Below are 9,200 nucleotides of genomic sequence, written 5' to 3' on the forward strand. Positions count from 1 at the left end.
AGAGCAAGCACAAAATAAATATTTGTTAAATAAATCAATGGAAAAATAGTTAATATATAGGATTACTGCTATTATTTGGCTTCCAATAGGTGGCTTTAGAAAGCTGTCTATACTCACATGTTTTTCTCAAAATATACGGGAATACATGTTTCTTTCCATTGGAAATAACAAAAGTTACTGTAAAAAATCGAGGATTTTTTTCTAGAAAACTATCTAGACAGGACCTAATATACTAAGTTTATTAGGCCTCTGCCCATAACAATGATATTTCAACACCATAATTATTACAAGAGATTATATGATGCTGTGAATTATCTATCTATTCATTTGTGCACGTTTATTAAGCACCTATTTTATGCGAGACACTTTTGTGGGTGCTGGGAATACCACTGTCCTCGTAGAGTTTGCAGTTTTGTGGGATAGATAGATATTAGACAAATAAAGTTTGATAAGAACTAGGGGCATCAATACAGAATTTTTAGAAGTATATGGTGATAGGGCTAATTTTGTCATAGAAAATTCTTCTTAAACTTACAACTAAAAGATAAATGATAATTGCATGGGTCAAGGGATAAAAGCAGAGAGTACTATACGCAGAGGAAATAAAGCAGGAAAACATTCAAAAACTGAACAAAGTCCTCCATGACTGGAGCATGGTCAATGTGGGGGAGAGTGAAGCATGATGAATAAGATGAAGGTCTCAGTCTAGGTAGTTGTAGATTATGTGGGGCTTCTCTTCTTTGTTAGCAATGGTAAAGATCCTGGAGTTTAGTGTAAGCACATTGGAAAGTCACTGAAAGTTGTTAAGTAAATGAGTTACATGACTAAATTTGGTAACAAATATATAAGCGTGAATGTACTGGTAAGAATGAATTAAAATGAGGCAGGCAATAATTCTAGATGCACATAGGCTTGTTAAAAGAGAATTTCAGAATATCAGAAAATGTAATTTGACTAGACTGCTAGCAAAGAAGATAGAAAGAAACGATGAGATTCCAGACATGTTAACAAGGGAGACTTGATAGAACAAGGTGATTGCTTCGAAATTGAGGAGGGTTCAGGGATATGGAGTCAGCAAGTACTTCCATGTTTTCAACTTGAGCAATTAAGTGAATGGTGGCATATTTTCTGGAAAAGCCAGGTTGGAAAGGGAATGATGGCTTCAATTTTATTTCTGTTGAGTTTGTGATACTTGGGAGTCCTTTAAGCAAAATATACAGAACACAAATATTAGGGTCTGGATTTCAGAAGACATAAACATTTAAGATGTGGCAGTGTTTGATGGCAAATGAAGCCATACATCTGAACAAAATAAAGACACAGTAAGCCAGGAGAAGAGACAAGAGCCTAGGATGGCACCCTGAGGAGCTCTAACAATTAATGCTTGGATAGAGAAGAATGAGATTGTCAGGATTTTGAGAAGGAATGTTCAGAGAACAACAACAAAAAAGTAAATAGATATGGCATTATGGAAGTTAAGGGGATAGAAATTTAAAGAAAGAGGAAATTGTCAACTTTGTCAAATATGGTTGGGAGATACTTCATTTGCATGTTGTATTAGTTACTGGAAGAGATACATTAAGATATCCAATATGATTGTTGATTTGTCCAGATCTCTATTTAGCTGTTAATTTTGCTTTATCCATTTTGAAGGTACATTATTATTAAAATTTTATTTTTCCATATATCCTATTGATTTGACCCATTTTATCAGGGTGAAATGCTTTGTATCTCTTATTATATTTCTTGCCTGATACTAATATAAACAAATTAATATTTTTGGGGTTAGGGGTTGCATGCATCTGGAGACCTATCTGTGTCATTATAAAGTAGTTTTATTCTAAACAACCCAGGGCTGTTTTTTTTTTTTCTCAGTATTACAATTTTTGTATGTTAACCAAAGTGTTTAATATATAATCTATCATCTTGTTATTTTCTTTTCATCCTATTTTTTTTCTTTATTTTTCCACTCTACCATTTCTGCTACTCTTAATTATTTTACTTCTACATATAGTGGATACCCTGCATTCATTACTATTATTGTTTCTTTAAACAGTCAGTTATTTTTTGTATTTAGCAATATTTTACTATTCATAAGAAGTTCATTTATTTTTGCATGTCTGTTTTTCATCCACTACCACTTTCCTTCAATCTGCAAAATGTCTTTTGAAAATACATTGGTGTACAACTACTGGTGTGATGGTTAACACTGATCGTCAACTTGAATGGATTAAAGGATGAAAAGTATTGTTTCTGGGTATGTCTGTGAGGGTGCTGCCAAAGGAAAGGAGACTAACATTTGAGTCTGGACTGGGAGAGGCAGATGCACCCTCAATCTGGGTGGGTACCATCTAATCAGCTGCCAGTGTGGCTATAATAAAAGCAGGCAGGCTGGGCGTGGTGGCTCACGTCTGTAATCCCAGCACTTTGGGAGGCCGAGCAAGGCAGATCATGAGGTCAGGAGATTGAGACCATCCTGGTGAACACGGTGAAACCCCGTCTCTACTAAAAATACAAAAAAATTAGCCGGGCGTGGCGGCGGGCACCTGTAGTCCCAGCTACTTGGGAGGCTGAGGCAGGAGAATGGTGTGAACCCGGGGGGCGGAGCTTGCAGTGAGCTGAGATGGCGCTGCTGCACTCCAGCCTGGGGCGACAGAGCGACACTCAGTTTCAAAAAAAAAAAAAAAAAAAAAAACCAGGCAGAGGAACATGGAAGGCCTAGACTGGCTAAGTATTCTGGCCTCCATCTTTCCCCTGTGCCCAGTGCCTCCTGCCCTTGAACATTTTGAACATTAGACTCCAAGTTCTTAAGTTCTTCAGCTTTTGGACACTTGGACTTACACCAATGATTTGCCAGCGGTTCTTGTACCTTCAGCCACAGACTGAAGGCTGCACTATTGGCTTTCCTACTTTTGAGGTTTTGGACTTGGACTGGCTTCCTTCTCCTCAGCTTGCAGACGGCCTATTGTGGGACTTCACCTTGTGATCATGTGAGTCATTTCTCCTAATAAACTCCTCTTCATATATTCATTTATCCTATCAGTTCTGTCCCTTTAGAGAAACCTGACTAATACAACTAGTGATAAATTATCTCAGCATTTGGATAACTGAGACCATCTTTATTTTACCTTCATTTAAAAAATACTGTCTATTTTGCATGATTGCAGATTCATATGCAGTTGTAAGAAATAATACAAAAAGATATTTTTTTACCTTTCAACCAGTTTCCTCCAATGATAACATCTTGAATAGTTACAGTACAATATCACAAACAGGAAACTGACAGTGAGACAATCTTATTCAGATTGCTGCAGTTTTACATAGTCATTTCTGTGAGTGTGTGTGTATTATATTCAAAGAAATTTTATCACATACATATGTTGTGTGACTACCACCACAGTCAAGATACAAAACAGTTCCATCACAAGAATCCCTTGTGCTTCCCTTTAATTGTCACAACCACCTCCCCCTTAATTTCTGGCATCTAAAGAAGCTAGAAAAAGGAGAGAAACATAAATCCAAAGCAAGAAAAAAGGAAGGAAACAATAAAGACAAGGGTAGAAATAAAAAAGTTGAAAACCCAAATACCGTAGAGAAATATAATTGCAACAAACGATGGTTCTTTGAAAAAAAATCAATACAATTGATAAACACTTAGCAATAGTAACAAAGATCAAAAAGAGACAAGATGCAAATCATCAATAACAATAATGAGACAAAGATATCAGAGCAAATCTTAAAGCTCTTAAGAGGATAGTAAGATAACACTATGAGCAATGTTACACTAACAAATTCCACAAATTAAAAGAATTGGAACAAGTCCTTAAAAATCAGAAGCTACCACAACTCAGCAAAGATGAAAGAGAGAACATGAATAGTCTTGTGGATATTAAAGGAATTGAATGCATTAATTTAAAATCTGCAGAATAAGGAATTTCCAGGCCCAGATGGTTTCTCTGGAGAATTCTACCAAACACTTAAAGAATTAGGACAACACTGGATCCAAGATGGCCAACCAGATGCAGCCAGAAGAAACATTTTCCATTGAGAGACTGGGATATCAAGAAGATTGGCACACTTCTAGCAGATCATCAGAGTAATGGCATTGAAAGCAAGCAGAGGGAAGACGCAGATGCTGGGATGAAGGTGAAGGAAGATGGGAACTCTGCACAGGGCTACTGTGCACCAGGATTCATTTCTGGCACCCAACAACTCCTGTGGAGGGAGTGAGTTGAACAGGCAAGGAGCAACCCGCTCTTGCCATAGGCCTCTGGAATTCTGGCAGGAGGAGACTCCTTGAACACTACAGACACTGAAGTTGTCAGGGAGAGCTGCTTAGAGAAGTGGTAGGGGCAGAACTCCAGCCAAGGTGGAGCCCAATGGGTTTGGTGCAGGAGCGCCTGTAGCAGAGCACAGCCAGGAGCACCCATCCCTCTAGGCTCACTATGTTCCCATAGGAGACTTTAGCCCTAGAGGAATTATCAGGCCTGAACTCTGTAGGGTGGTCTTGCCCATGAGACTGGGTGGTCTGACCTGAGCACCCCTTAATCAGTTGGCCTCTCCCAGGTCCTGCAGCCTGGCCATGCCTGCGTGCAGTGTAGCCCCCAGGTACCTCCTGGGGGCCTGTATCATAGCTCCTGCACTGGCAGACTGCACCTGACCAGCAGAGTGCTGCAGCAAAGTGGCCTCTGGACACACACAAAACCACCTGATCCCTCCTGAACTGCAGTCTCTCCAATGCTACTTTGCCTACAAGCACTCACCCATGACCACCCCCACATCACATTGCCAGCATGTATGTGTGCAGTTGGACCTTGATTTCCCTTCCTTGTTAGTGCGTGTGTGTGTGTGTGTGTGTGTGTGTGTGTGTATGTGTGTGTGCCTGCTGTGTCACTGCTGCCAGCATGAGCGCACCCCACCCTCGCTGTCACTGCTGCACCATTGTCATTGGAGCATTGGTGAGCACCAAGCCCACCAGACCTACCCACCTCCTGCCAGTGGTCTGAGCCTATGCTGACACTGCTGCTGGTAAGAAACCAGGCACACAAAAAAAGAGGACTTGCCCCCAGCCCTAAGTGACCACCACTGCCAGTGTGAATGTACACAGAGTGTGCACACAGTACTGTGCCCAACAGCACCCTGTCCTCATACTAACACCATGATCGGTGCAAATGCATGCACATTTGCCAGCGGGGACTCCCTGCCCCTCCAAGCCATACTGCTACTGCTGCTGCTGTGATGCCTGCACAGAGGCCAGCATCCTCACACTCACTAGCATCCTGCCACTGCCAAGGATTGTGCATTCCACCTTGCTACTGCTGCCACTGCTGCCAGCACATGCAAATGAAGACAGATCTCAGGACACTGTCCAATGAAATGCTTTGGCTGGCACCACCCATTGGAGTGTTGTGACGAGAAGTCTGGGAGCACTTCGCCCCCTCCAGCACAGCAAGTTTAAATCTCAAGGAACCAAAGAACAAAGCTGGGGTCCAATACTACTCTCCCAGAATTAGGGCAAGCAGTCCAGGAGTCCTGAACTGAGCCTTGGCCCCCCTAAAATCTTCCAGTAGTTAAGCCAGTTGACTGAAGAAACCTTATACAACAATCAAACCCCAAAGGGCATCGAATGGGATAAAAGAAAAAAAAAAATCCAAAGAACAGAAACTTCAAAGATTGAAGGAACATTAGCCCATGAAGATGAAAAAGAACCAGCACAAGAACTCTGGCAACTCAAAAAGCCAGAGTGCCTTCTTTCTTCCAAACAGCTACATTAGTTCTTCAGCAAGAGTTATTAACTGGGCTGAGATGGCTGAAATGACAGAAACGTAATTAAGAATATGTATAGAAATGAAGATCATGAAGATTCAGGAGAATATTGAAATCCAACCCAAGGAAGCTAAGAATAATGAAAAAGTGACACAAGAGCTGACAGACAAAATACCCAGTATAGAAATGTATGTAATCAACCTTATAGAGCTGAAAAAACACTCTACAATAATTTCATAAGACAACTGTAAGTATTAACAGGAGAATGGACCGAGTAGAGGAAAGAATCTCAGAGCTTGAAGACTGACTTTCTGAAATAAGGCAGTCAGATAAGAATAAAGAAAAAAAAAAAGAAGAAAGGGAATGACAATAACAAAACCTCCCAAGAAATATAGGATTATGTCAAGAGACAAAATCTATGACTCACTGGCACCCCTGAAAGGGATGGAGAGAATGGAAGCAACTTGGAAAACATATTTCAGGATGCCATTCATGAGAATTTACTCAACTTAGCTAGAGAGGCCAACATTCAAATTTAGGAAAGGCAGAGAACCCCCACAAAATACTCCACAAGAAGATCATACCCAAGGCACATAATCATCAGATTCTCCAAGGGCAAAATAAAATAAAAAATGTTAAAGGTAGCCAAAAAGAAAGGACAGGTCATCTATGAAGGGAAGCCCATCACACTAACACAATACCTCTCAGCAGAAACTCTACAAGTCAGAAGAGATTAGGGACCTATACTCAACATTCTTAACATAAAGAAATTCTAGGCAAGCATTTCATATTCAGAGAAACTAAGCTTTATAAGTGAAGGAAAAATAAAATCCTTTTCAGACAATCAAATGCAGAGAGAATTTGTCACCAGTAGACCTGCCATAAAGAGCTCCTGAAAGAAGCACTAAATATAGAAAGACTGTTACCAGCCACTACAAAAACACACTGGAGTAAACAGACCAGTAACACTACAAAGCAACCACATGAATAAGTCAGCATAATAAACAGCTAACAACATGATGACAGGATCATATCCACACATATCAATACTAACCTTAAACGTAAAAGGGCTAAATGCTCAAATTAAAAGGCACAGAATGGCAAGCTGGATAAAGAAGCAAGACTCAGTGGAATGCTGTCTTCAAAAACCCATCTCACATGCAATGACAGCCATAGGATCAAAATACAGGGATGAAAAAAAAAATCTACCAAGGAAATAGAAAACAGAAAATAGCAGGGGTTACAATTCTAATTTCAGACAAAACAGACTTTAAACCAACAATGATAAAAAAAAAAAGAAGGATATTGCATAATTGTAAAGGGTTTATTTCAACAAGAAGATCTAACTATCCTAAATATATATGCATTCAACACAGGAGCACCCAGATTCACAAAGCAAGTTCTTAGAGACTTTCAAAGACACTTAAACTCCCACACATTAACAGTGGGAGACTTCAACACCCCTCTGACAGCATTAAACAGATCAACAAGGCAGAAAATGTATATATTTAAGACCTAAACTCTACTGTGGGCCAAATGTTTCTGATAGACATCTACAGAACTCAATACTCTAAAAACCAGAACGGGCCAGGTGCGGTGGCTCAAACCTGCAATCTCAGCACTTTGGGAGGCCGAAGCAGGAGTTCAAGACCAGCCAGACCAACATAGTGAAATCCCGTCTCTACTGAAAATATAAAATTAGCTGGGTGTAGTGGTGCATGTCCATAATCCCAGCTACTTGGGAGGCTGAGGCAGGAGAATTGCTTGAACCTGGAAGGCAGAGGTTGCAGTGAGCTGAGATCGCACCACTGCACTCCAGCCTGGGCAACAAGAGCGAAACTTCATCTTAAAAAATACATAAATAAAAAAACAGAATGTACATTCTTCTCATCTGCATATGGCACATACTAGAAAATCAACCACACAATCAGACATAAAATAATCCTCAGCAAATGCAAAAGAACCAAAACCATACCAACTACTCTCTCAGACCATAGCACAATAAAAATAGAATTCAAGACTAAGAAATTACTCAAAACCATACAGTTACATGGAAATTAAACAACCTGCTCCTGAATGACTTCTGAGTAAATAAAGAAATTAAGGCAGAAGTCAGGAAGTTCTTTGAAACTAATACTGAGAACAAAGGTATAACATACCAGAAGTTCTGGGTCACAGCTAAGGCAATGTTAACAGGAAAATTTTCAGCAATAAATGCTTACATCAAAACGTTAGGAAGATCTCAAATTAACAACCAAACATTATAACTAAAAAAAAAATAATGAAAAAAAAAAAACAACTAGAGAAGAAACACCAAACCAACCCCAAAGTTAGAGGAAGACAAGAAATAACCAAAATCAGAGATGAACTGAAGGAGATTGAGACATGAAAAACCATTTGAAAGACCAATGAAGTTAGGAGCTGATTTTTTTAAAAAACAGATAAATAAACTGCTCACCAAATTAATAAATAAGAAAAGATAGAATATCCAAATAAACACAGTCAGGAATGACAAATGGGATATTACCATTGACCCCACAGAAATAACCATCAGAGACTATTATGAACACCTCTATGCACAGAAACTAGAAAATCAAGAAGAAATGGATACATTCTTGGATACATACACACACCAAAAATTGAACCAGGAAGAAATTGAATCTCTGAACAAGAACAAACAAATCCATGAACAGACAAATAACAGATAACAAGCTCCAAGACTGAATTGGTAATAAGTAAGCAGCCTACCAACCAAAAAAACAAAACAAAACAAAACGGAAACCACAAACCCAGGACCAGATGGATTCACAGCTGAATTCTACCAGATGTACAAAGAAGAGCTGGTACCATTCCTACTAAAATGGTTCAAAAAATTAAGGAGGAGCGACTCCTCCCCAGCTCATTCTATGAGGCCAGCATCATCCTGATACCAAAACCTGGCAGAGACACAGCAAAACAAGAAAACTTCAGGCCAATATCCTTGATGAACATCATGCAAAAATTCTCAAAAAATACCACCCAACTGAATCCAACAACACATCAAAGATCTCATCCACCATGATCTGGTAGGCATGTTGCTGGTTTATAGGAATTCTATTCAGTTTTGTATGTTGACTTTCTACTCTGAAACTTTGCTGAAGTTGTTTATCAACTTAGGAATCTTTTGTGCCAAGACTATGGGCTTCTCTAGGTATAGAATCATGCTATCTTGGCATATGTTTCACGGACACTTAAAAAGATTGTATATTTTGCAGTTGTTGAGTATTCTGAAAATATCAAATAGAACTTGTTAGTTAATGGTATTACTAAGTTTTTCTATATCCTCGATTCAATGATATGCCTATGAAACTAACATTGGCATTCTTCACAGAACTAGAAAAAACTAATTTAGAATCCATATGGAACCAAAAATGAGAACAAAGAGCCAAGGCAAT

The sequence above is a fragment of the Macaca thibetana genome, chromosome X, assembly GCF_024542745.1.
Source record: "Macaca thibetana thibetana isolate TM-01 chromosome X, ASM2454274v1, whole genome shotgun sequence".
In the NCBI taxonomy this organism is placed as follows: domain Eukaryota; kingdom Metazoa; phylum Chordata; class Mammalia; order Primates; family Cercopithecidae; genus Macaca; species Macaca thibetana.